This window comes from Coenobita brevimanus, chromosome 19, assembly GCF_032717465.1.
Source record: "Coenobita brevimanus isolate Jiangsu-jjx chromosome 19, ASM3271746v2, whole genome shotgun sequence".
NCBI classification, from domain to species: domain Eukaryota; kingdom Metazoa; phylum Arthropoda; class Malacostraca; order Decapoda; family Coenobitidae; genus Coenobita; species Coenobita brevimanus.
This window is the reverse complement of record NC_136972.1, coordinates 9,100,155-9,126,276: the sequence shown is the minus strand read 5'-3', so window position 1 is coordinate 9,126,276 and position 26,122 is coordinate 9,100,155.

Sequence of the window (26,122 nt, the reverse complement as noted above, 5' to 3'; positions counted from 1 at the left end):
AAGCTCTTCCACCTCCTTATATAGCCTTCCATACTTTTCCCAAGTTCTAGTATATTCTTGAAGGAGCAACAGTTACCCCTCAGAGACATTAAAAATACCTTAGAGTTTTCTTACACTATGTAACACTCTTAATTATTTAGCATACAAACTGAAATACATTTACATAATTTAACAATCACATAAAACATTATAGAGAAAAAGAACATGTAATTTTATGTATAACTTTACAAAATACCATCATTCACACATTCCAGGCTAACTGGCAACTCTGACTCGTAACTGAATAATATAAGTATTGAGAACATTCAGGTACTTCCTATCTAGCAAATTCCGCTTCTGAACAACAGATTTATATAGGAGGCCGTGGCATACGGGTTTGCTCTTATGGTTCTGTTTGAACCCTATACTGTATGTGTTCTACACCCATACAACGTTTTGTCAATAGCCAAGAAGTTACCTGGCTCTGACTCTGAGCAACAACACTTTCTGAACTGTTTGAAAGGCTCCGTTATTGTTTCAAACCGATCATGTACCCATCTCTGGTGTCTGGTATCAGTGTTGTTGAAAGTTATGTTGACATATAAGAAACCAATTAATTTAACTGACATAACAGCTCCAAATACTGAGAGAACAAACCCTTCCATGAAGAGACGTTTATAGCAATATTTATTTTGTCACAACGAGCCTGTTGCATAGAGCAGGCCAAAAAGTTTTTTTTAACTCTAGAATCAATGCCCTTGACATGTGTTGGCATTTTGCGTTGTCTATATTAGAAATTTCGGTAATCATACTTTGATTCATCTTATTAGTGTGGGTTACATCATCAGTTATATTAGATGTTATTAACAACTCTTTTGCTATTACTTCTAAACTAGCTAACGTTGCCTCTCCTAACAAACATCCTTTATAGTCGTGGCACGCGACTGAGGTTGTTATTATCGTGCCCTGGCAACCTACCATTCAAAAGTGCGTCTGATTTCGTGCATAACATTGAGATGCGTGTGATTCTTGTTTAATATATTCGTGTATAATAATATTCGTGTAAAATATATTTGTGCATAATAATATGATTCGTGTACAATATGATACAAAATCGGATGCACTTTCGAATGGTAGGCTGCCAGGGTACAATCACAGTCTAAGTAAGATACAGTCGTCTCTCGCTTGGTTCAAATTTTGGAACATCCCGCACATGATGTCACGGTGTCCCAGAGCCATCAGTTGGCTCCGGGCAGCGGTGGGGAGTGGATGCGCCTCCACTCAGTCTCTTCTCACTCGTGCAGGAAGTTCGGACGTGCGGCATTTGAAAACATGCCAGTTTAAATATGGAATAATTTCCGAAGTTGAAGAGGTCAAAATTAGAATCAAAAGTTTACTTTTATAAAAAAAAAAAAAAAGAATTAAAGATTATAAAGTTTTATAAGACGATGAGTGACGTTTGAAGAATATTATCCAACCACTGTGTACATGTATGTCCGCATGTTGTGCCATAATACATGCTTGCATTTACTTCAAATGTCATTCATCGTTTTATTAAACTTTATAATCAACTTTAATTTTCTTTGGTAATGGTAAACTTTTAAAGCTAACTTTGACCTCTTTAACTTTGTAAATTATTCCATATTTAAACTGGCTGCTTATAGTGCCAGCAGTTTACAAATATAAATATTTGTGTTAAATAAGAAGAGCTGTAGAATTACCCCGTTCCTCAGTGTTGCATAAACCAATGAGCAGCCTTAATTCAAACGTTTCTTGGCTCTAGCCAGCAGAGCTGAATGAACAGGGTATACTTGTCACACATGAGTTATCCCTTTACTTTTCGTCTTCTATCTGGAAGGCCAGGTGACGTCATCCTCATAACGTCATCAACCTGCACGTGAGACGACTGTACATTACTTAGACTGTGGGTACAATAATAACAACCTCAGAGTCGTGCACGGTGACCGTAGGCAATACATTCTCAATAGGCCTACCTTCTGTATGATTGGTTCATGTTATTGACTTACCAACATCTCATTTTCCCTGGGGTTTCTCTAAAATGCAAGTATATTCCCTGAGCTCGTGTGGCAGGACAAATTCGTCATATTAATGATTAACCAATTTTCTTACCAATGGCTTCCTGTGTCTCACTGGTACCCATTCTTCTTCATTCAGTATGTCATTGTGCTGATCCTCCTCATAATCGTCAGCCTCAGCAACTCTCCCCAGGGCAATTTTCCCATCATCATCACCATCATCATCATCATCACCACCAATTACCTCTACCAAGTAATCTTTGTCTGATTCGTCAACATAGAAGTAAAACTCTGTGACTACAAGTCCGTCAGTACTTCCACCCTGTACCCCAATTAATGCCTAACTAATTGCCCAGCAGCCGGTACCCAAATAACGGGAACCGCGTTGTGTGTGTGTGCAATACTGCACATGTGTTGTCTGTGTGTGTGAAATAACCATTTCATTGGGTATGAGGAATCATACTGCAAAACTAATGAATAAGACAAAGATTTAAAATACATAATATAATAATAATAGATAGCAATAGATAATAAAATACATTCATTAATTACCTTTAAGTAATCTAGGAAGGTGTACCATACGTCTGGAAGGTCCGTTAGGCTTGCGTTGAATAAGGTCCAAGATACTCCACTCATCATAGTGTGCATTCTTTTTGTTCAGCGCGCACCATGAGAAACAATCTCTGCTATCAGAGAAAAGGGCTATTTCAACTTATTCTTTTTTTTTTTTTTCGTTCTTAGAATCATCTCTTGTTCCGCTTCCAGTGATTCGTCAAGAGAACGTTTTTAAAAAATCATGTATTACTAAAAAACTAAAGTTTATTGCTATATATTAGCATGGGCGTATCAACAGAGTATCGGGATGCATCAAGTACGGTTAAAACGTAATAGTACATCATTCGCTTTCTATCCTAAAATTAAATCTCTCTCTCTCTCTCTCTCTCTCTCTCTCTCTCTCTCAAGGAACACCGTCCACACGGAGGGGTGGCGACATACTCAAACCCCACCTTTTTAACCCCCTCGCACACCATAAGTTTCCAATAAGTTTCCGTGCCCCGCACAGAACCAAAACCCCGCTTAGGCTGCCTCTGCTCTCGAGGAAAGGAAAAAAATTCTAAAGCCAAAGTTACCCTCGGAAAATGCTTATATTGTTATAAATCATAGCCCTTCATCTTCGCTGATGTTTATACTGTAAGATAAGCAAAAAAAACATAAAACAGATGAATAAATGTACAAAAATGAAATGAGAGTAAACCTGATTTAGAAAACTAGCTTCCAATAATTTCCCTACATCACGGAACAAAATTTGTCCGGGGACGTGCAATTGCAAAGTACATGTCTATGTGCAGAATTTCACGAGCTTTCAAATGAGCCTCGTTTCAGTTTGATACGTCCAATGGTTTCCGAGGAAATCGAGAAAAAAATCGCCTAAAACGTCTGATTTGTATATTATTTCATATGTTATTAGTGGCACTGTAACAAACATATTATTTCCAGTTTTGTAGCACAAAAGTTAAGGAGGCCCATTATATAATTCACAGTTTTATAACACTTATTGTTATTGAGAAAATTAATTTTGAAAAGTTACGATGAGTTGCGCGCAGTAACAGCACGTACGCTCCAGCCCGTAGGCTCAGTATGTTCGTGTTTCGGAACTTTATCCAAAATAATTATTTGCATAAGCTATTTTGCTTTACAAAAGTTTGCATAAGAAATCATCAGTTTGATCATGCTTTCTTCGGATTTTTTGTGCGACCAATACTTTACGAGTAAAATGTCTGAGAGAATAAAAATGAAATGCACCACATTCTCCCTATAAGAATATATAGTAAACACAAATTTTAAACTTTACAATACAATAGTATAAAAACTGGACAAATAAGCTGGTTACATCCTCTAGCAGTGTTGTAGTGTTTGTGGTTCGTGGAGATGGAGTTGCAGAGAAGAGGACAGGTACGATCACAGCCCGTGTATGTGTGATTATTTGTGATTTGTGTGTGTGTGTGTGTGTGTGTGTGTGTGTGTGTGTGTGTGTGTGATTTACTCTCTGTATGCTTTCATCAGTATGGTACTGATGAAAGAATAGTCCTGTGAAGAATGACACATCACAAACAGGACATATATAGCTGGTGTAATTCCTCCTCTTTTTCAAATAGCACAACACACACTGCAGCCTTTTCCTGTCGGGGATTCTCTTCAGGGTGTGGTGCAGTGTTGAGTCCAAGCGTGTTCTGTCGTCCACATATCGACGGTGCTTGGACGGCGGTGCTCCTCCATATCCTTGCCTCCGTACTCCTGCTGGAGGTGCAGTGGCAGGAGCTGGCCGAGTAACTTGTGACGGGCCAGCTACTGCGGGAGGTGGAGCGGTTGTGGCAGTAACTGGCTGAGTTGCTCCTGACGGACCAGCTACTGCAGGAGTGGAACGATGGTTGCAGTAAGTGGAGGGATTGTTGTAGGAGGTGGAGCGATGGTTGCAGGCGGTGGAGAGACTGTTGCAGGAGCTCATGTAGAGCGGAAGCTGCGGTTGAGGGACTGGGTGCTGCAGGTACAGGAGGTCGTCGTCGCGAGGGAATGTCATGGGCATGATGAAGGGGATGACCTGATGCCGGCCACTCCTTTCCCCGAAATGCTAGGAGTTTGTGGCATATGTGCTCTTGGAATTGCGGGAAAGTTATAGGCCTGTTGGTGTTCTTCTTGTAGAGGGTATAGGCATTGAAAAGGGTCATGTTAATGAAGTAAAAGGACGTTTTCTTAGTCCACCTGACCGTTCTCCATTGGGCGGGGTAGTACTGGATCATCTGATCGAAATGATCCACCCCTCCCATGTGCCAGTTGTAGTCCTCCACCGTGACGGGCTTGTTGACGGTCTTGTTAATGTGATGGAATTTCCTGTCTGGACCCTTTACCTTCCCATGCACCTGCTTAGGGACAGTGGTGTCGCTGTGGAAGGTGGACACCATACTTATGATACACTTGTCCTTCCACAGCAACACCATCACCTTGCCCTTGTGCCTAGCTTCCACTCCATCATCAGGAATGCATCTAGCACTGCTGATGTCCTGCAGCTCCCTCGGTATTCCCTTTGCAAGTCGTACTGTGCCACACACATAGACTTTCTCACTGAAGAGGCATTCGCACAGCGATACAGGGTTGTAATAATTGCCCATATACAACTTGAATCCTTTGTCCTTCAAAGGTTCAACGAGGCTCAACACTGTGTTTTCCGTGGATTTTTTCTCCCCCATGTATATCTCAAAATTCCAAATGTAGCAACTCTTTGCCTCAGCCAAGATGTAAAGCTTGATGGCGTACTTTTGGGGCTTCATAGGGTTATATACACGGAAGGAGAACCGCCCCTTCCATCCCAGAGATCCCTCATACAGGCTAAGATGTTCGGCCGGGATGTAAACCTCCTTGAACCTCTGGAGATACTGCATCCCTGTGTGAACCCTTATTAGCCAGTCTTGATTGTCCTCGGGTACGGTGAGACTGTTGAAAGCATGAAAGTGCTTCAGGATGGCCCTGAAGTGCTTTCCACTCATTGCCCACTGAAATGTGGGGTAACTGTGTACCTCCGTGGACCGCCAATAGTGTCTTATAGTTGGCAGGTCACAAATCCCCATAGGAAAGTAAAACCCGAGGAACCTGGCCAGCTCCTTTTCATTGCAGAGATACCAAGCATCTAGTGCAGTCCCCAGGAATTTTGCGTTGTTGTTTGTTTCGATCGTCAGGTGGGTCAGCAACTCCCTGGCAAAAAAAGTTGGAAATATTGGAGTGGAGTTGCTGGTCCTGCCACTCGCAAACCTGGGTTTGCAACTACTGCTACCACTGCAACTACTACTACTACCACTACTACTACCACTACTACTACTACTGCTGCTGCTGCTGCAGTTGGTAAAATAATAATATTACAGTGATAATAATAATAATAATGATAATAACTTATTGTTGTTATTATTATTATTATTAATGTTAATATTATTATTATTATTATTATTATTATTATAATTATTATTATTATTGATAGGTGGGGGCGCTCACCATCCACTAACTCAATGTAATGTTGCTCTCGGGTGTCTGCTCTTTCCTCTCCATCCTTCTTTCCTTCCATTCTCTTCTGTCTTTCTTTCCTTCATTCTTTCCTTGTCCTTCTGCCTACGGGTGACTTTACACTCCCTCTTGTGTCTTTCTTTCCTTCATTCTTTCCACATCCTTCAGCCTGTGGGTGACTCTACACTGAGTGACAAGCCAAATGGTTTCCTGTGCACCAGGAAACCATTTACTACGCTGGGTGGTAACCATATAACCAAATTTTGGCGCCTGGTGGTTTAGTGGCAAATTATTGCGCTCCAGTCGGATTGAGCCGGTGAAGGTTTATATCCAAGGGGTGGTTGGGGTTGATTGCTCATGTAATGCACTCAGGGATGAGTGAGGCTGATAACTCTCATCTTAAATGTCGGGACCTACTGCCTAGCCCTGGGCTCCTACGCTCCTCATGGGGCAATGTAGGATTGGATGATGGATGGATGGATGGATGGATGGATTATTATTATTATTATTATTATTATAACTAAAACACCATAAAATTGTCCGAGAACAATTTGGATAAAGGAAAACTTCCCACTCCCATTCCCTACTTGAAGCGTAGCAATAAAGGGACCTTAAGGTCAAGGTCTCTGAGCATGTGCACGTCACTTTTGGTTATCACAGTCTATACTGTATGACCACCAAGTTTGGTGGCTCTAGCTTTAATCCTTCATGGAAGATTAGGTGGCATGTGGAATATCTGGAATAATCCCAATCATTTTTACCGGACATTCTCAAAGAACAACCAATTGATTAGAACCACACTCTTTTCCGCACTGAGTTTGCCTTTAGGCTATGTTGTGGTAAAATGTCAACGTTCTAGTTAAACTGTTCTTGAGACAGCATAGCTAACTCAGATTTCTGTGTTCTGGATGATATCTGGAGATTTGCTCAGTGTAGTGCCACCAAAAAAAGAAGCGGACAGCTGTCTGACTAAGTTGACCAAGTTTGAAGGCTTTAGGTCAAATAGCCTTTGAAATATTGCAGTTATAATAATAATAATAATAATAATAACAATAATCTATTGCCAGACGCATTAATCCCGTAAGGGGTGGCCACAAACAAATTGCCTCACTGCCCTGATCCCAGCTAACACCGCCCTCTCCCATATACCTATTTACTCCATCCTCCAACTCATCCCTGGCCTCCCCCTCCCTCTCCCACCCTCCACCTCACTCACATACACTCTCCTCGTTATTCTCTCACTCCCCATCCTCTCCACATGGCCAAACCATCTCAATGTGTTTCTCCTAACGCTTCCTATCACATCCACATCCACACCACAATGATCCTTCACTTCCTTACTTGTCAATCTGTCTCTCCATGTGACTGCACATGCTCCTCTCAAATAACGCATTTCCACTGCTCTCACTCTTGACTTCTGTCCTTCTAGCAAGGTCCAAGCTTCACTTCCATACGTTAGACTTGGTATCACAATACTGTCATGTAGTAACTTTTTCACATCCATCCTCACTTCCCTGTATCTTATCACTGCTTTCAAGGAACCAGCAATCATTCTTCCTTGTTGTACTCTTTCAAGCACTTCAACCTCTCAATTTTCATCCTTACTCATCACACTACCCAAGTACTTAAACGCACTCACATTTTCCATTTCCTCAATCAACCTCACTGTACATTCACTGACTTCACCTCTTTCGAAGCCCATAAATTTACTCTTCCCTACATTCACTTTTAGATTCCTTTCTTACATACTCTTCCAAACTCATCCACCAAGCTTGCAGCTCCCCTTCGTCTTCACTTAACAACACAGTATCATCTGCAAACAACAGTTCAGGGAGTTTCCAAAGCCTGCCTTCTCTCATTAGGACCACTCCAACATCCGCTGCCCTACCTTGTATCTCTTTTATAACCCCATCCATGTACAGATTGAACAACCATGGAGACATGACACATCCTTCTTTCAATCCAACATTCAAATAGAAAAATTCACTCAGTTCACTATCCAAACGCACTGCAGCCTTAACACCCTCATACATGCTCTTCATGGCATTCAGCAACTTCCCATCAACTCCATATATTCTTAATACTTTCCTCAATCCTTGTCTCTCCACCCTGTCATATACTTTCTCCAAATCCATGAAGGCCGCATACGACTTCTTTCTTTTCTCTAAAAACTTCTCCACTAAAGATCTAAGAATGAATATCTGATCTACACAACCTCTTCCCTTCCTAAAACCTCCCTGTTCTTCTGCAACTAATTCCTCTGTTATTTCCCTAACTCTGTCAGTAAGTGTCCTACCATATACTTTTCCTATTACACTAAAAAGACAAATGCCCCTATGATTACCACATACATCTTTTTCCCCTTTTCCTTTGTACAAGGGAATAGTTATACCTGACATCCAATCATCCGGGACTATCTTCCTACCAGGCCAATCTGCACATCTTCCACATCCATTCTACAACTCTCTCTCCCCAGTGCTTCAGCATTTCACCACACACTCCATCAATTCCTGGGGCTTTCCCCATCTTAACTTTCTTCATCGCTTCCACAACTTCCATCCTACCGATTTCTTCCTATCTTCTCACATCCCTCCGTCTCCCAGCCATTCCCCAGCCACTTATACTCGCATTACTTTCATTCTCTATGTTCAATAATTCGTTAAAGTGTTCTCTCCGTCTACTCACTTTTTCTCCCTTCTCCACTAGTAATCTACCGTTTTTATCTTTCACTCCTCAGCTAACTTCTTTGGCACCCTGTCTAACTCTTTTTACCTCTTTCCAGAACATTTTCTTACATTCCCTCCGTTTTACACTCAAATTCATTTCAAATTCCTCATCCACTCTCTTCTTACTCTCTCTTACTAACTTTTCACCTCTCTCTTCCTCTCTACGTGCAACTCTCTCTTCCGTTTCTCAACTTCTTCTACGCCCCTGTTTCTCATCCACTCATTATATGCTTTCTTCTTTTGTGACACAGCCTCTCTCACCTCTTCATTCCACCATGCTGTTCCCTGCACCCTCTTTCGTCTTCTCTTCACCCCACACACCACCTCACATGCTGCACAGATTTCTTCTGTGAATATCTTGCACACGCCTTCCATATCCCCCATCAGCTCCAATCCATATTTCCTCAATTGCTCCTCCACATCCCTCCTATATTCTGCCCTTTTTTCATCCTCTTGTAACCTTTCCACCCTCCTTGTATGAGCTACTTCCTCCTCTCCTTCCCTTCTTCTATTTCTCCATTTTGTTTGGACATTGATTCTGAACACCACCAAGTGGTGGTCACAGAGTCCACTCCCCCAACCTCCATATAGCCTACTCTTGCACCTATTATACACCTTCTCATCCTGTCATCCACACATACAAAATCAATCATTGCCTTCGATTCATTCAGTTCACCATCCACCCTTCCCATCACTCGCCACGTATACCTGTGGATCATTTTGTGCCGAAAGAGGGTATTGGCTATCACCAACCCCCTCCCGGCACAAATGTCCACTAATGCACTGCCATTCTCATCCATCTCCGTAGGCACACCCCACTTACCAACTGCTCCACCCACCTTCACATTCCCTACTTTTCCATTCATATCTCCAATGAAAAACACTCTTTCATTCCTTTCAAACCTCTTCTTTCATTCTGCTTGCACGATCTTGCGTTGGCACATACACCCACACAATCGCCCACATTTGTATTCCTGCTTTCAATTTTACCCATACAATCCTTGAGCCAAGTGATTCATACTCTCTTATATTCTCCTTTCACCTGTTACACACAATACACACTCCTTCCTTTGCCCTCTCATTCTCACCCACTCACGTGCATATTCCCCATGCATACTCCCATTCTCTCACACTCTCACCTCCTCATTTAATTTTAGTTAATCCACATACACCCACTTTCGCACCCTCAAGCACCTGGACAATCTCTCTCTGTTTCACCTTATGCGCATCCCTTTCATTCCACGTAGATATCCGTACCATGTCCTCTGTTCGGTACCTGGTCGTCTCCTTTTGGTCAGTCCTGGTCCTTGGCTTCTTGTTCGTATTTTTAGTTAGTTGTTTTCCGAGGAGAGGCACTAACTTTCCGCCAGCTCACTTGATGTGACGTAGGGAACATGTGTTGGTTGGTTATAAGGTTTCCACCGAGCGTTGTAAATGCTTTTCTGGTTTAAAGGAAAACATTTGGCTTGCCACTCAATGTCTAGTTACACTAAAAAAAACAGAGGAACACTACACTAAGTGGGTGGATGATGGGCGCCCCCACCTACCACAGATATAACAATAATAATAATAATAATGGCAAAAACAAGAAAACATCGTTCAGCGGTATGGGAAGTCTTAATAACAGTAGTAGTAGTAGTAGCAGCAGCAGTAGTAGTAGTAGTATTTATTATTATTATTATTATTATTATTATTATTATCATTATTATTATTATTATTCACTGCGATGCGTGTATATGTACATGCTCGTGTAAGGGAATACACATTAATGTATTCATGTGCATGTGTGAACCGGCACCTGTTTGCATGTTCACTCATTATTTGTGTGGTTGCGTGTTTGCTGGGTTGGTTATACGATACAGTACCTATATTTTCTGAGGGAATGTGTGCGGAAGAATTTGGTGTTCTCAGTCGTCCATGGAAAAACAAAATTTTGAATCAACTTATCAAATACATCCTTCCACTAATTTATAACTCTTGGTGGTTAATTTTCACATGAGGAAATTGGGTCACTTTCACAACATAAATGTCAAGTCGTGGTTGTATGAACTTCGATGAGTCTCAGCTCTGAAGTGGAATGGCTTTCCTTGGTTACTACTCAAATAAACTTTCCAATTTGACTACATATAACCATCAACTGAGCTATAGAGGGTCTGCTTGCATCCCTCCACCTCTACGACGGACGCGTAGCACCCGTCTAGCAACAAACTCTCATCCCTTTTCTTTCCAACTCTCTAATGCAAGAGTTAACTGTTACTCTCAGTCCTTCATTTATGCAACGTATCAACTCTGGAACTGTCTCCCTCTGTCTGTATTTCCTACTTGCTATGATCTGCAGTCTTTCAAACGCAGTGTGTCCAAGCATCTCGAAATGAACAGATCTTGACTTTGGCTCACTTTTGTATTGTTTTTTTTTTTTCTTGGAATTGTTTGCTGGCTCCTAGCCGTTGGCTCCTTCTTACTCGCATTAAGAAAAAAAAAAAAAAAAAAAGGAAACGGGGGGCGAATCTTTGTCAGATTAGAGCTGTGAAGGTTAGGCTTATGCAGGTTATAGCAGTCGACTATTGACCCTGCAGTTCGAAGTGTCACTGTGAATGCAACTGTTTGGAGGCAGCAAGAGTAAATCAGAAGTAAGGTCTGTTTAGAAGAATTTATTGTTAAGACATTACTTTCAGCCCGACTTGGACTTTCTCCAGGCACGGAATAGTACATTTCTGGCACAGTAGCCGGCGAAAGTTTGCATCTTCTACTGCGTCTGCTTGACACTGACAGTAAGCCATAGCTATCATTTTCTCCCGTTACGCATTATACCAAGGAGCCATTCTTTGCCAAAGTAACATACTGAACCTCTCGCAGCCTCGGGACATTAACCAGTGGAGGAAAGTGAGAAGCAGAAGAGGTGAAACAGGACAGAGAAATGAAACGAGCAACTCTCTGTTTAGGCACAATACCCAGCTAAGGAAAATGAAAAGAGGTGAAGAATTAGGTGAAGTTTTGTCCCTGACTGTACAGTCGTGCTATTAAATATCAGTACTGAAAATCAGTGGAATTTGTGACAACACATACTAGCAGGACTGAACATATAATTTGCTGACATATTACATATCGGAAAATCAAATGGAAAGGATCACATATCCCGCATATCACCTTTATTTCTACAGAGCAGTAAAGATAGGGTTTTAATGTATGGTGTATATACCCATGTTTTTTGTTTTAATGTTCATATTTCTACATGATCCTCAGACCATGTATTGGGAGAAGTGGGCTTTGGATGATGGCGGCCATTTTATATATGTATGTATGTATGTGTAAATACATGTGGGGGCGCTCACCATCCACTCACTCGATGTAGTGCTGCTCTCGGGTGTCTGCCCTTTCCTCTCCTCCATCCTTCTTTCCTTCCATCCTCTTCTGTCTTTCTTTTCCTCATTTTTATCTTGTCCTTCTGCCTACGGGTGAATTTACACTCCCTCTTCTGTCATTCTTTCCTTCATTCTTTCATCTTCCTTCTGCCTGTGGGTGACTCTGCACTGAGTGACTAGCCAGAAAGTTTCCTGTGTTAGCCAAATGGTTTCCTGTACACCAGGAAACCATTTACTACGCTGGGTGAGAACCATATAACCAAATTTTGGCGCCTGGTGGTTTAGTGGGTAAATATTGCGCTCCAATCAGATTGAGCTAGTGAAGGTTTATATCCAGTAGGTGGTTGGGGTTGATTGCTCATGTAATGCCTCTAAGGGATGAGTGAGGTTGGTCACTCTCATCTTAAATGTAGGGACCAAATGCCTAGCCCCGGGTTCCTACGCTCCTCATGGGACAATGAAGAATTGGATGATGGATGGATATATATATATATATATATATATATATATTTTTTTATATTTATATATATTTATATATGAAGCCTCTGTGGTACAGTGGTAATGTGTGCATTTTCGAACACTGGAGAGCGAGGGTTCTTCAGGGTAAAAAACATTGTGAGCGTTCTCATGGCCACATACTGCTTGGCGGACATAAGGGGTGCTGTGTTTGAACCAATGTCGCTTACTATAGAACTATGCTTGCACCCAGTCGACTTGCACGGGCCGATTACACTTGGTTCACAGACTACACACACATCCAAAGCCACTCCAACACCACAAATACACTTACAGACAGCTTAAACCACTTGGTAGAGATACATTGGCTGTATCGTCCCTACTTCGGTTGTGATTGCCCGGTCCTGCAGTAGATATTGAAACTGCTGATGATATATATATATATATATATATATATATATATATATTCATTCATCATCCAGTCCTACGTTGCCCCATGAGGAGCGTAGGAACTCGGGGCTAGGCAGTTGGTACTGACCTTTAAGATGAGAGTGACCAACCTCACTCATCCCTGAGTGGCATTACGTGAGCAATAAACCCCAACCATCCCTTGGATATAAACCTTCACCGGCTCAATCCGATTGGAGCACAACAATTACCCACTAAACCCCCAGGCGCCAAAATTTTGTTATATAGTTACCACACAGCGTAGTAAATGGTTTCCTGGTGTACAGGAAACCATTTGGCTTGTCATTCAGTGTAGAGTGACCCACAGGCAGAAGGAAAATGAAAGAATGAAGGAATGAAAGACAGAAGAGGAAGTGTAAAGTCACTCTCAGGCAGAAAGACGAGGAATAAATGAAGGATATATATATATATATATATATATATATATATATATATATATATATATATATATACTGTAAATATACCGGTATGTCATCTTCAGCCGTTTGAGTATCTACTGCAGGACTGGCCTATCCCGACAGAAGTCGGAACGATAGAGCCAATGTATCTCTACAAAGTGGCTTAGACGGTCTAGCAGAGATTGTATATAGGGTGAGAAGTGCTTGTAAGTGTAAATGTAGTCTTGGAGTGTACTCGGCCTGCGCAAGCCGACTGGGTGCAAGGATACTTTATAGTACGCGACACTGATTTAACCACAGCACCCCTTGTGTCCGCCAGTGCAGTAAGTGGCAGGGTGACCACTCCCAAAATTTATTACCCTGGCAGGGCGCGAACCCTGTTCACTCGTGTACGAGAACGCATACTCTACCACTACCACAAAGGCTCCATATATATATATATATATATATATATATATATATATATATATATATATATATATATATATATATATATATATATTTTCATTCATTCATCATCCAATCCTACGTTGGCCCATGAGAAGCGTAGAAGCCCGGGGCTAGGCAGTTGGTCCTGACCTTTAAGATGAGAGTGGCCAACCTCACTCATCCCTGAGTGGCATTACGTGAGCAATAAACCCCAATCACCCCTTGGATATAAACCTTCACCGGCTCAATCCGATTGGAGCACAATAATTACTCACTAAACCAACTGGCGCCAAAATTTGGTTATATGGTTACCACCCAGCATAGGAAATGGTTTCCTAGTGTACAGGAAACCATTTGGCTTGTCACTCAGTGTTGAGTCACCCACAGGCAGAAGGAAGATGAATGAATGAAGGAATGAAAGACAGAAGAGGGAGTGTAAAGTCACCCGCAGGCAGAAAGAAGAGGAAATATATATATATATATATATATATATATATATATATATATATATATATTGTTACATAGCCTATGATTTCATCATCCTTTGTGTAATTTTAACGCACAGTTGCTGTATGTTTGATCACGAGCGTGTTCTGCCTCAGTCCCCCCCTTCTACCGTTATAGTAGGTAAGTCGTTCTCTCTGTTATACTTTGCGGGATTTTCAGCTCTCTGTCCCCATGGCTTCATTTGCGCGTCCCTCTTACAAGTTGTATCAAGCTCTGCCAGCCCCTATATAATGAGCTCAGTCTCTGCATCATTGCCACTTAGATCTGCTCCTCATTTTGTTCACATCTCTGTCCTCCCCTGTACAGATATTATTATTGTGAGTGCTCAAGAAATCTCCAACCATCTAGCAGCTGTGTGTAATTTGAGTATAACTGTTGTTGCATTTTTTCTTGTACTGTATAGCATAAGTTTAATTTGTAGGCCTAGTGAAGATTTTGTAATTCGTGTGGGGTTCTTTATGTCAGTCATTTTTGATAATAGTTTGTATCTGTAATTATTTATATGGCATTCACTGAGTATTATCTGGTATCTCATTTTATCAGGGCTGACTTAGATAAATTTACTCTTGCTAATTTCGTGTTAATAGAGGCTATTGCAGTTAACCATATATTTAACCTGTTTTTGCCATTACATTATCCTTATGAGTCCTGAATGTTTTGTTGTTAATTTAAGCATTAAACTTTAACTTGTAATTTTACCTAACTCTTTTGTTTTGAACCTGGAACTTTACGGGACAGTAGTGACTCTTCGTATTCTCACTTAAAGTGTACATTATCTTTCTCTGTTCCGTAACATAAATTTGGCGACCTCATATCAGGATATTCAGGATATTATCATAAGAATATTGTTTGATATTTTGTGACTGTGATTTATTCATGATGGCTACTATTTCTACACTTGATGAAGCCAAAGATTTTTTGTCAAATGTGCAAACAGTGTGTGATATAGAAAACAGAACAAAGAATGAACTTAAGCTTGTTGCTCAACAATTGGGAATTGCTGTTCGCTCTCATCATTCTAAAGATCAAATTGTTGGCATGATTAATAAAAGCTTGTTTAATGTAACTCCTCCAAATGAGCAAACGCAGATTGAATTAGCTAAGTTACAGCTAGCCCTGCAGGAGGCTAAGGCTAAGGAGGCGGAGTCTCGTGTGAAGGAAGCTGAATTTCAAGCACAGGCTAAGGAGGCTGAATTTCAGGCAAAAGCTAAGGAGGCTGAGGCACAAGTTGAAATTGCTAGGATTCAGGCAGACCATGAGTATCGCATGAAACAAGGTGGAACTGGATCATCTAGCTCTGATGGTTTTGATGTGGCTAAAAATGTTAAACTTGTCCCTCCTTTTAATTAATCTGATTTAACAAAGTATTTTCAGTTGTCTGAGAGGGTAGCTACAGGTTTTAATTGGCCTAAGGAGTATTGGCCAGTACTCCTTCAAACTGTTCTCACCGGTAAAGCTCAAGTAACTTATGCACCTTTGCCTCAGGATCAGTCTGATAATTATGATGTAGTTAAGAGCTTGATTCTTAAGGCCTATGAGCTTGTTCCTGAAGCTTATAGAGTAAAATTTAGGACAACTTATAAGCAAGATAAGCAATCCCATGTTGAGTATGCAAAAATCAAAGAAGATTTGTTAGAGCAGTGGTTAAATTCTAAGAATGTGGATTCTGATTTTGACAAATTTAAGCAGATGATTTTGCTGGAGGACTTCAAAAGGTGTATTAGTAAAGATGTAAGCCTCTATCTTGATGAGAAAAGAATAGATAATTTGTCTGATGCTGCAGTTTTAGCTGATGAGTATGTTCTCACTCACAAGAGATATTCTAGAGAAAAAGGGAAAGCTGAGAGTAAGTACGTTGCCTCTACTCAGAGTACAGGTAACAGGAAAGAGAATAAGGATGATGTTTCTCAGGAAGTAAATACCAGCTTCACCTCTAGATTTCAGAAAAGTAAATGTACTTATTGTAGTAAGCTTGGTCATACTACGGAGAGATGTTTCAGGAGACAGCGTGATGTGAACAAAAAGGAGTCTTTAAATATTCAGTCAATTGGTCTAGTGTCCACTCTTGAGAGTTCCCAGAATTCTTTAACTGAGTTAACTGAACCTGCTTTGAGGGGTAACTTAAATTCTCATGATGGAGCTCCTCTTTTGAGCAGTAACGTGGGTGACACTCTCAAGAGTTCATGTGCTAATTTCCTGTCTGATGGTTTTGTCAGTCCTCTGGACAGTAATGACAGGAAATCAGTTCAAATATATCGTGATACAGGTGCTTGCCAATCCCTTATGCTGACCAGTGTTCTAGGCTCTAATGTTAATTCCTCTGATGAAACTGTAATCTTACAAGGTGTAGGAAATAATTACTTCTCTGTCCCTCTGTGCAGAGTGAATTTAGAGTCTGGTTTTTTTAATGGTTCCGTTATGGTTGGGTTGGTTGAGACACTCCCAATGTCAGGTGTAACTTTCTTACTTGGAAATGATATTGGTGGAAGTCAAGTGTGTCCAGCTCCTCAGTTGTCTAGTGAGCCAGTGGCTGTGTCCCGGGATTGTGATGTCCCTGATGTGTTCCCTGCACGTGCTGTCACTAGGGCTAAGTCTAAAGTTACTGGTGATTTAGAGGATAATGATGATGATGATGTTATCCTAGCTGACACTTTTCTTGCTAATTTGGACCACTCACCAGATGAGGCAGTACCCCGTAGTGTTGATAATTTGTCTCGTCAAGAGTTGGTTGAGTTGCAGGTTGCTGACCCTGAGTTGAAAGGTCTAGCTAACTCTGCTTACAGTGAAGAAGAGTCAGCCGGTGCTTCTACTTGTTATTATGTAAAGTCAGGAGTACTTATGAGGAAGTGGAGACCCCCAGCAGCATCAGCCGACTGTGAATGGGAGGTTGTACATCAAGTTGTCATCCCTCGTGTTTGTAGGCAGGATATCATTCAAGTGGCTCATGATTCCAGTTTGGCAGGACACCTTGGAGTGAGGAAGACTGTGGCACGTATTTTGAAACACTTCTACTGGCCAGGTATCTTCAGGGATGTTTCCTGGTATTGTAAGTCTTGTCACACCTGTCAAGTTGTGGGGAAGTGTAATCAGACCGAAAAGGTTGCACCTCTAGTTCCCATTCCTCCTTTTGAGGCGCCTTTCACCCGTGTGTTGGTGGATATTGTGGGCCCTCTTCCTAAGACTTCTTCAGGATTTTCTTATGTGTTGACCATGATTGACATGGCTACTCGTTATCCTGAAGCCATTCCACTTAGAAACATCTCAGCAAAGAACGTGGTTAAGGAAATGCTGGGGTTCTTCACAAAGTTTGGTCTGCCTAAGGAGGTACAGTCAGACCGGGGAAGTAATTTCATGTCAAACGTTTTCAAGCAGTCTCTGAAAGAGTTGGGCATCACCCAGATCACGTCTTCAGCTTACCATCCCCAGACCCAAGGAGCGTTGGAGAGATATCATCAAACACTCAAATCGATGCTCAAGAAATACTGTTTGGAACATCAGAAAGACTGGGATAAAGGTCTTCCATTCGTTGTGTTTGCTGCAAGAGAATCTCCAAATGAATCACTGGGCTTCTCACCTTTTGAACTACTGTTTGGCCATGAAGTAAGAGGACCCCTTAAGCTACTCAAGGAATGCTGGCTGTCGGAGGAAGATGACGTCAACCTGCTGGAGTATGTGATGAATTTCAAAGAACGGCTGTCCACTGCTTTACAGCTGGCGAGAGAGAATTTAGGAGCTGCTCAGGAGAAGATGAAGACTTGGTATGATAAGAAGTCCAGGTTACGCCACTTTCAGCCAGGAGATCAGGTTTTGATTCTGCTACCAGTTCATGGGCAACCTCTTCAAGCCAAGTTTAGTGGCCCTTATTTCGTGGAGAAGAAACTCAGTGATGTCAGCTATGTCATCGCCACACCAGATCGTGGAAAGAGCAAACAACTGTGTCACATCAGCATGCTAGAGTTGTATCACAGGCGGGACGAAAATAATCCAGTCTGCACTGTGGCTGTTCCACCCGAGTCTGCAAGTGAAGCTCTCCCATGCAGTGTGAGCCTGGGTGGTGGTTTGGGGAAGAGTCCTGATATCATGAGTGATCTCCAGACTAAGCTTTCTCATCTACCTCCCAAGGAAGGGCAGGAGTTTTCGGCATTACTGCGGGAGTGCCCGCTGGTGTTCCGTGCTACTCCGGGAGGAACCGCTGTGTTGGTGCATGATGTCGATGTTGGAGACGCAAAGCCAATTAGATTGCCTCCTTGCCGTGTGAACCCAGTGAAAGTTCCTCTTATCCAGCAGGAGCTTGGCTACCTGTTGGACCACAAGATGATTGAGCCCTGTCAGAGCGAGTGGAGTTCTCCTGTCACTCTAGTCCCTAAGCCAGGTGGGTCGCAGCGGCTTTGCATTGACTACAGACGTGTTAATCAGATAACCAAAACAGACACTTACCCTCTCCCTCGCGTGGAAGATTGCATAGACAAGATCGGAAAGGCTAGGTACATAAGTAAGTTTGATTTGTTAAAGGGATACTGGCAAGTACCTATGACTGAACGTGCTAGGGAGATCTCATTTTTTGTAACATTAGGAAAGACCTTTGCATGGTCTGTAATGCCATATACAGATTGTTTTAGAGTAATAAGAAATTTCCTTTGTAAATTTCTTTTTTCTTTGTGGGGAGGTGTTACATAGCCTATGATTTCATCATCCTTTGTGTAATTTTAACGCACAGTTGCTGTATGTTTGATCACGAGCGTGTTCTGCCTCAGTCCCCCCCTTCTACCGTTATAGTAGAGTAAGTCGTTCTCTCTGTTATACTTTGCGGGATTTTCAGCTCTCTGTCCCCATGGCTTCATTTGCGCGTCCCTCTTACAAGTTGTATCAAGCTCTGGCAGCCCCTATATAATGAGCTCAGTCTCTGCATCATTGTCACTTAGATCTGCTCCTCATTTTGTTCACATCTCTGTCCTCCCCTGTACAGATATTATTATTGTGAGTGCTCAAGAAATCTCCAACCATCTAGCAGCTGTGTGTAATTTGAGTATAACTGTTGTTGCATTTTTTCTTATACTGTATAGCATAAGTTTAATTTGTAGGCCTAGTGAAGATTTTGTAATTCGTGTGGGGTTCTTTATGTCAGTCATTTTTGATAATAGTTTGTATCTGTAATTATTTATATGGCATTCACTGAGTATTATCTGGTATCTCATTTTATCAGGGCTGACTTAGATAAATTTACTCTTGCTAATTTCGTGTTAATAGAGGCTATTACAGTTAACCATATATTTAACCTGTTTTTGCCATTACATTATCCTTATGAGTCCTGAATGTTTTGTTGTTAATTTAAGCATTAAACTTTAACTTGTAATTTTACCTAACTCTTTTGTTTTGAACCTGGAACTTTACGGGACAGTAGTGACTCTTCGTATTCTCACTTAAAGTGTACATTATCTTTCTCTGTTCCGTAACAATATATATATATATATATATATATATATATATATATATATATATATATATATATATATATATATATATATATATATATATATGTATATATATTATATAGTATGTATGTATATAAATGTGTACTGTGTGGAGAGAGAGAGAGAGAGAGAGAGAGAGAGAGAGATCCATCCATCATCCAATCCTGCATTGCCCCATGAGGAGCATAGGAGCCCGGGGTTATGCAGTTGGTCCCGACATTTAAGATGAGGGTGACCAGTCTCACTCATCCGTGAGTGGATCAATCGGTAGAGAGGTGGCCTGTAGTCTCAACGGACCCAGGTTCAAATCCCCACTGGGGCAGGGAACAGTTTAAGGATTTGAATTTCATTAAATCAGGCTTTATTGATCTACCAGAAGACCTGCCGACATGTCGTAAAAATCCCCCTGCTAATACCAGCACACCAGTCCTGTATAAGACAGCCCTAGCATGTATTCAATACGGACGGTGGGTGTTAGCGCCGAAGTATTGACATGTAGAGGTGTATGGTATATGGGAGGACTGCTGAGCCTTGATAGCAGGCTGTGAAACCTATGCCCAGAGTCGGACATATAAAAAAAAAAACAAAAAAACAATCATCCCTTGGATATAAACCTTCGCCGGCTCAAACCAGTTGGAACGCAATAATTACCCACTAAACCACCAGACGCCAAAATGTGGTTATATGGTTACCACCCAGCGTAGTAAATGGTTTCCTACTGTATAGGAAACCATTTGGCTTGTCAGTCAGTGTAAAATCACCCACAGGCAGAAAGAAGAAGAAAGAATGAAGGAAAGAGAGAAGATGATGGAAGGAAAGAAGGATGGAGGAGAGGAAAGGCAGATACCCGAGAGCAGCACTACATCGAGTGAGTGGATGGTGAGCTCCCCCACATACCACACACACACACACACACACACACACACACACATACAGTATATATATATATATATATATATATATATATATAGGCCAGTCCTGCAGTGAATACTCAAATGGCTGATGATGATGATTATGATGATATATATATATATATGTATATATGTATATATATATATATATATATATATATATATATATATATATATATAATCATCATCATCACCCATTTGAGTATTCACTGCAGGACTGGCCTATCCCGACCGAAGTCGGGACGATACAGCCAATGTATCTCTACCAAGTGGCTTAGGCTGTCTAGTAGAGATTGTATGTAGGGTAAGAAGTGCTTGTAAGTGTAATTGTAGTGTTGGAGTGGCTTTGGATGTGCGTGTAGTCTGTGAACCAAGTGTAATCGCCCCGCACAAGCCGACTGGGTTCAAGCATACTTTATAGGAAGCGACACTGGTTCAATCACAGCACCCCTTGTGTCCGCCAATGCAGTACGTGGCCGGGTGAACACCCCCAAAGTTTATTATCCTGGCAGGACGCGAACCGTGGCTCACCCGTGTACGAAAAGCACACTCTACCACTGTACCACAGAGGCTCCATTATATATATATATATATATATATATATATATATATATATATATATATATATATATTGTTACGCTGTCCGCCTTTCCGTTCCCGCGGGTGTATCCGTTACAGCTGGGCTAGGGGATTATGCAGTATGTATCCGTGTCATTCGCGGAGTTTATATTAGCGAGTGCTACAAGTTCTTTTGTTTCTTTTGTTCCCGCCACTGAGGGCAATTTTATTTAATACCATGCTGAGAATGCATTTGATTATTTTGATTGTCTTGTGTGAGCTACCAGTATATTTAATGATGTTTTGCTTGCATTAGAAGTACCAGTTTATTGTAGAGAGAGAGAGGGGCACGAATATAAGTTCTTATTAATTAATTTGATTATGCGTTCGCGCTTGGCCGTGCACGAGCCTTGATCAGAGGCAGTCTCTTCCCAGCCAGCTTTAGTATCGGGTGCTTGTACACTCTCTCTCTCTCCCCAGTCATTTTTATGCCGAGCTGGCGTTTTTGTTTAAGTTTATTTTTACTCATTTGTTTGTTGACTGAGGAAAGTAGTTATTTCATTTTGTTTTTGTGACCTTGTTGTCTTTGGAGGGCCAGTCTGGCTCACGGTAGTTTCTCGCTGCCTTAATTAACGTTCCCCCAACACACGTACATACACACACACCCCTAACCCCTACACTGTTTAATCCCATCTCTTTGCACAAGGCTAGTGAGAACTATCATGAGCCATTAACTGCGTTCCCCCTTGGACACGGGTTAAGTAGAAGTCGTCACCACCGGAAGTAAGTGGGAGGTGTTCCTGTATACTGTCTCGGGCGGTATTACTTCCGGTAGTGACGATAGTAGGCTAGATCTATAGGTAGGCTGTTCCGTTTTATTATCAAAGTACAGAGTGTTGCGTTCTTAAGTAAGTACCTTTCCGTTGCGCAGCTTTTCTCTAGTTTGCGGAGTGTCAGTGCCGGGGTCTGCGTTATTTTTGCAACGCAGTGGAGGCCGATCATCTAAGGCTGACTTCTTGTCTTTTTTGTAATAGCCCCGGACTGGCGCCACCGTAACAGTGGCGACATCGCATCAGGATATCCTAACAGTGCCTTTTTCTTGCTAGGATATCGTTACCTTGGCGTTCTCTGTGCTTTGAGGTGAAGTTGATGTGTTTGTAGTTTCTCAGTCAGCATTAGTATTTCATTATTCAGTACTGCCATTGATTTGTCGCCATGGAGTCACGCGTGTCTACACCAGATCGCGTACGTGCTGAGTCACCTGTGGATATGGAAAATATGGAACAACGAGAGGCACATAGCAAAGGTACTCCCCGTGTGAGCCCTGAGTTTGACTATGGTGCTGAGTTGCCTCGTTTCGCTACCCCACTATTACCATCTATGATGCCGCCGAGCCAGTTTAGAGCAGTTCCCCCAGGTATGTCTAGTGCTTTCCCTGGAGTTGTTCATTTCACTCCCATATACCCTGGAGTCTTGTCACCAGAGGCTCAGTTGCAGTTGGAGTTGAAAAAGATGGAGATGCAGCGTGCAAAAGAAGAGAGGGAGATGGAGATGCAGCGTGCAAGAGAGGAGATGGAGTTGCAGCGTGAAAAAATGCGATTTGAGCTGGAGAAGACTCGCTTGGAGGTGACTGCTAATAGACCAACTTCAGATACCCAAACCTCAGGCCGTGCAGAGGATAGGGAGAGTTGGTTCTCAAGGAGTCTAAAATTAGTGCCAGCATTTGATGAGTTGAAGGTGACAGAATGGTTTGTCAGGTTTGAGAAGAAGGCTAGGGAGTTTGAGTGGCCAAGGCAGCGCTGGGTGGGGTTGGTATCTAATGTGCTGAAGGGAAAAGCCTTGGAAGTGTATAATAGGTTGAGCCCTGAGGATGTAGATGATTATGATGAATTTAAAACAGCCATCCTGAAGGCATATGAACTTAGACCAGAGGCTTATCGGATGTTGTTCCGTGGTGCTCGGAAAAGGCCTGCTGACACCTATATGGCCTACGCCAGGTATCTGGAGGAGAGGTTAGACGAGTGGTTGCTGAGTGAGAGCGCCACTTCGTATAACGAGGTGCGTGAACTGCTTTTGATGGAACATTTTACCAACATGGCTGACAAAGAAATTGGTGTTAAAATTAGGGAGAAGAGATTCAAGACCGTGAAGGAAGCAGCGACGTGGGCTGATGACCGGGTGTTTGCCTTGCGGAGTATGGGGGTCAAGTACGCTAATTTTCAGTATTCCAGGGAGAGGACTGTGAGTGGCCCTGCCTGGGATAAATCTCCCGTGAATCAGTCCAAGGGAAGTACAGAGGAGAAAAGGAATTCTGGGAGAAAGAGCCCTATATCCAGTTCGAAGCTAGTTTGTTACTTTTGCAAACAGAGTGGGCACATCAAGCCTAACTGCCCTAAGTGGAAGGCCTCCCAAAATGCCAAACCAGTGGCACTAGTTATAGGTTCGAGTCAGGTGAACGAGAGGAGTTGGGAGAGTGGTAACGGTGAGGGAGAAGTCTGTGGAAAGCTGGAGTGTAGCCGGTTGTGCTCGCTGCCAGCTCAGGCTGGAAAAGTTACCCAACATGCTACGCCACCTCCGGATGAACTGCCTCAGAAATCGTCCCTAGACTGGTGTAAACCTTTTATGTGTCACGGCACAGTGAAAATTCATGGGATCAGTTATCCAGTTACTGTGGCTCGTGATACCTGTGCACAACAGTCTGTGTGCAGAAACGTGACTGGAGGGCCTGTAAACTCAGGGAAGTATGTGCTGTGTAGAGGCATGAACTCAGATGAATACTATGATTATGTTCATGTGGAACTCGATTGCCCCATTGTTCAGGCTGCAGCTCAAGTAGCTGTTGCTGATGTAATGCCAGTAGAGGGGATTGATTTTCTGCTGGGGAACGACCTGGCTGGGGAGAAAGTATTTCCATCTCTTCCCCCACCAGTTGTTGTGGCAGAGAAGTGTTTTGACGCCCCAGAAATTGGTATTGAAGTTGATGCAGAAGTGGAAGCCATGTTCCCGGTCTGTGCAATTACAAGATCTATGGCACAGGTTGCAGCCCAGGAGGAAGAACTGGTGAAGTCACAGGTTCTTGGGGTCGACTGTGGTGAGGCAGGGCCACCAATGGAGGAACCTAGTGAGCAGAGTGTTGCTGTAGTGGGTGAGGAGAGTGGGAATGCGTGCATGGGCGCCGCCCCACTTCCCACTCAGGACACTAGAGGTGGTGTTGAGTGTGTCTGTGTGGAGACTGAACCCAGCCCATCGACTGAATTAGAAGAATTTCAGGACGCTGGGGTCGACTGCGGGGATGCAGGACCACCGTCAAACGCGCCTGAGGAACAGAGTGTCACTGTTGAGGGTAGAGGTGATGATGTCAGTGTGGAGTCTGACATTCCTCCCCCTGTCGAGTGTACTAGAGGTGACGCTGAGATTGATCGCCCTTCGCAATCCAGTGTCCCGACCAGTCCCTTATCTCAGTCCTCAGTAGAGCTGGCGGGTGTTGGGCCAGCAGAATTGAGGGTGAAGCAACAGGAGGATGTAACATTAAAGCCCTTGTTTGCTCGAGTAGGGGAAGAAAGAAGTATGGGGTGTGGTAAGGAGGAGTTCCTGATTAAAGACAATGTTTTACATCACCGATGGACGCCCACTGGCGCCACGGTGGATGGAGGAGTGGGTGAGTTAGTGCAGGTGGTGGTGCCTGTGCAGTATAGGGTGCCGTTAATACAGTTAGCACATGAGGGACCTTTAGCAGGTCACTTGGGAAACAGAAAGACAGTGCAGCGCTTACGATATAACTTTTGGTGGCCAAATATGCCGGGACAAGTTGCTGCGTACATCAAGAGCTGTCACACGTGTCAGATAGTGGGCAAGCCTAATCAAGTTCTTCCTGTGGCCCCTTTGATTCCCATTCCTGCAGTTGAACCTCCGTTTACCCGGGTAATCATTGATATTGTGGGCCCTTTACCTCCTACTTCTGCTGGAAACAAGTATTTGTTAACCATAATGGATGTTACAACGCGATACCCAGAGGCTATACCAATCAGAAGCATGCAGGCGAAGTCAGTAGTCAAGCAACTTATCCTGTTCTTTACTCATTTTGGCCTGCCCAAGGAGTTGCAGTCAGACCGTGGAGTAAATTTTACATCTAATTTGTTTAAGCAGACAATGACAGAGTTGGGCATCAAACACATTTTGTCCAGTGCCTACCATCCGCAGTCACAAGGTGCCCTGGAGAGGCATCATCAGACCTTAAAGACCATGCTGCGCACCTTCTGCTATGATAGTGGAAAGGATTGGGACCTAGCGGTACCCTTTGTTATGTTTGCAGTGAGAGAGGTACCAACTGAGTCGTTAGGGTTTTCACCCAATGAGTTAGTGTTTGGGCACAGAGTTCGTGGTCCCTTGCATGTGGTGCGAGAGGCCTGGAGTAACAACAAATCTGGCAACCAGGAATCCCTGCTTGACTATGTCTGCAGCACTCGGGAGAGACTGCATTGCGCTTTAGAGCTTGCCCGTGACAATCTAATCGGGGCTCAAGCGAAAATGAAGGCTCATTACGATAAGAAGGTCAGAAGTCGTGAGTTTAAGCAAGGAGATGAAGTTTTGGCACTGCTGCCCATGCAAGGAAAACCTCTGGCGGCTAGATTCAGTGGTCCTTATATTGTGAAGAAGAGAGTTGGGGAACTTGACTATCTAATTGTTACCCCAGATAGGCGGAAGAGTACTCAGTTGTGCCACATTAATATGTTGAAGCCATACTACCGCCCAGTTGATTCTCATTGTGGGA